We start from the raw sequence: 2,936 nt of genomic DNA, 5'->3' as shown, positions 1-2,936 counted from the left end.
TCTCTCAGTTAAACTCAGAGCTTACCGATGCAGTCAGTCTGAATATCCAGATAGCCCCCATGACCCCCTTTCTCCACCTTTCAACACTGGAATTACAGGGGCTTCTACCCAGCATTTATGTGGGTTCTGGGGCTCCAAACTCCTGTCCTCATATTTGAGCAGCAAGCATTTTAACCACCGAACTAGCATCACACATTCTTTTTAAAAACATACCTATTTCAAAATAGCCATGACTAGACATGAATACAAATTATCATGTGAAACAATACTAAAAAGAAAAATTGGATTCATTTGTGTAAATGTTTTGAGAAATTTTTTTGAGGCAGAATTTTGCGTTGGCACCAAGGCTGGCCTCAACAATTCTCCTGCCTTAACCCTCAAGTGCTGAGATTACAAGTACGTGCTACCACGCCCAGATGAAAAATCTGAACTGACCAAAGATCTGTATCCATTTCTTGGAGTAGCAAAACCACAAGTAAATGCTGAAAACAAATTGTTTTTGCTGAATGGAGAAATTCACATGCCAGGAGCTTGGCTGTTCCTTACCCCAAGAAAGGAGTGTGTCATGCGGTTTTGCCACCCTCACACACAAAAAGAACTGAAAATGCCATATCACTGCAATCTCAAGACCTCCATGACAGGGGGAGGTGTTTGCTGTCTTGGTTGTATTGATGAAGAAGATGTGTCTTAGAAAGTTCCAGGTGTCACAGAACGAACTGGCCCATGGTCTAGTGGCCTGCTCAGAAATGTACTTCTTCATTTATGGTGCAACTACTCCCTCCCACACAGCGAGCAGGAAGTAAGCCATGTGGGGAAAACCTCCAAAAGACCATCCCAGGGAACTTAGACACAGACAGGTTCTACTGCCAATGTCTTCAAGATAGTTCCATCTGGCATCCCCTGACTCTGAGGATCTTTATGGGCCAGAACACAGCAGCAATAAATGGACCATGACAATCTTTCAACCTCCTTCTACACCCTGAGAACATTTTAGTGTAAGATTAAAGAACATTTCTAGCCGAAGATGTCTGTTCACCGAGTGCTTCCTTTGTCTCTGGGGGAGCCCAAGTATGTCCAGAGATAAGAATCAGGTATCAGTACCAACCAGAACCATCAAAAAGGCTGTCAAGTAGAAAAGGGAATTAACAGTGTTCTTGTTAGCTAGAAAGTGACGTCATTGGGACTGCTATAACAAAAACAACAAAAAAAAGTCATCAGTTGGGTGTCTGAGAAGTGCAAGCCTTTCTTTAAAAAGTCTCCTGGGGATTAAAGATTAAAGTGTGATTATTATGAGTAGTTTTCCTGCCTACCTGGTCCCACTGCCGTGCCAGCCCCAACTCTAACACAGAGATGCTGTGTTAGATATAAAGCTGTTGGCCTGTTACTAGCATTACTTATCAGCTAGCTCTGTCTTAAATACTAACCCATTTCTATTAATCTAAGTATTTCCATGTGTTCTTATCTTAGCAGAGAGAGGGGCCAGTGTTCTGCTCTCCCCGTCCTACATCTTGACTCCCCCTACCACTCCCTCAATCCTCCTTGTCTCCTAGCACCCCCTATCTTGCTTTCCCTATTGGCCAACCGTGCTTTACTCATTAACCAATACAAGAAACATATTTACAGAATGACATCTCCCATCATCTCCTCTTTTCTGTCTAAAATAAGAAGGCTTTTAACTTTAACATAGCAATATAATGAAACAGTTATCAAATAAAAACTATAGTTAACAATATTTAGTCCATTAACATTGGCATGATTTAAAAAAATGTTTTCCCATGATCTATCCTATCTTTATGAGTTTAAAGTCTTATAAGTAACTTGTTTTTTTTTTGGGGGGGGGGCAGGCAGGCATCTTGAGTTTTATTCAGTGGATTTCTGGGTCTAGAGTTTAAAGTCTTATAAGTAACCTTTTGGGGGGGGGGTCAGGCAGGCATCTTGAGTTTTATTCAGTGGGTTTCTGGGTCTAGAAGAAGGTGTTAGGCCTCTTGGTGAAGCGTGGCTTGTGCTGGTGCTGCAGTACACGGTGAGGCAATGGAAACTTGATCTTGGAGTCATGGAACTGCTTCACAGCCGGCCCACGGCACTTGCCTGCCTCCATCTCCTCCACCTTCATGATCTGGATGGAGTGTGCACAGGCATGGTGTTGGGCACCCATGTCTCAGTAGCACTGTGTGACAGCCCCAGAAGTGGTCAGGTCCTGGCACTCTCAGAACATGTTGTGTGTGCCAGTGCTGGAGTCATAGCGCAGCCAGATGCCGAAGTTCTTCACATGCAGTGGTGATTTCTCAAACACTTGTCCACAACTCACTATCTCCCCAGATGATTTCTTCATCTTCCTCAGCTGCAACATGAAATACCAGAAGCAGGACTTGGCCACTACATGGTTTGGCACAAAGATGCGCATTCAGTGCCGGTGGCACTTCGGGGTGGGTAAGCCCCACCACCTTGTACTCCCGAAGCCTGCCCGAGGCCTTCATGGAGGTGCATGCTCCTTTGCCGCCAGTCACAAAAGGAAGTCTTATATGTAATCTATCTTTAACCTTAACTAAGGAAAACTATAAACATACTATCTGTTTTCAACTCCATCAAAGACCACAGAAGGATAATATATAAACTCTAGAAATGACAGAAACATCTTGCTACCTGATCAGTCATCCGAAGTTCTTCTGTAATGTTTTGTCTTCAGCCTATGGGCCACAGTGTGTCTGGCAGACTCCTCAGCAAAGCAGGAAACTTTAAACTGTCCATCTATATTGGCAGTTTGTCAGTCACTTTTCTCTGTGTCCTGCAGACTGTCTGGCAGACTCTTCCATGAAGCAGTAATCCTATAGCAATGTCCATCTTGTATCAGCAGTCACTTTTCTGTGGGTCCTGTATGTCCAGTTTATTCAACATAAAGTCAAACAGTCCAGACAAGAGCAGTATCTTGTCCAAAT

The 2,936-nt window shown here is 43.6% G+C and overlaps 1 pseudogene; it reads right to left on the bottom strand.

Annotated features, from left to right (window-relative positions):
• Positions 1-1,963: 1,963 nt before the first annotated feature.
• Positions 1,964-2,477, bottom strand: LOC127235364 (60S ribosomal protein L18a-like; annotated as a pseudogene).
• Positions 2,478-2,936: the final 459 nt, after the last annotated feature.

Source organism: Phodopus roborovskii, unplaced genomic scaffold, assembly GCF_943737965.1.
Source record: "Phodopus roborovskii unplaced genomic scaffold, PHOROB, whole genome shotgun sequence".
Lineage (NCBI taxonomy): Eukaryota > Metazoa > Chordata > Mammalia > Rodentia > Cricetidae > Phodopus > Phodopus roborovskii.
Note: the sequence above shows the minus strand (reverse complement) of the source record. Positions and strands in the feature narration are given on the sequence as shown.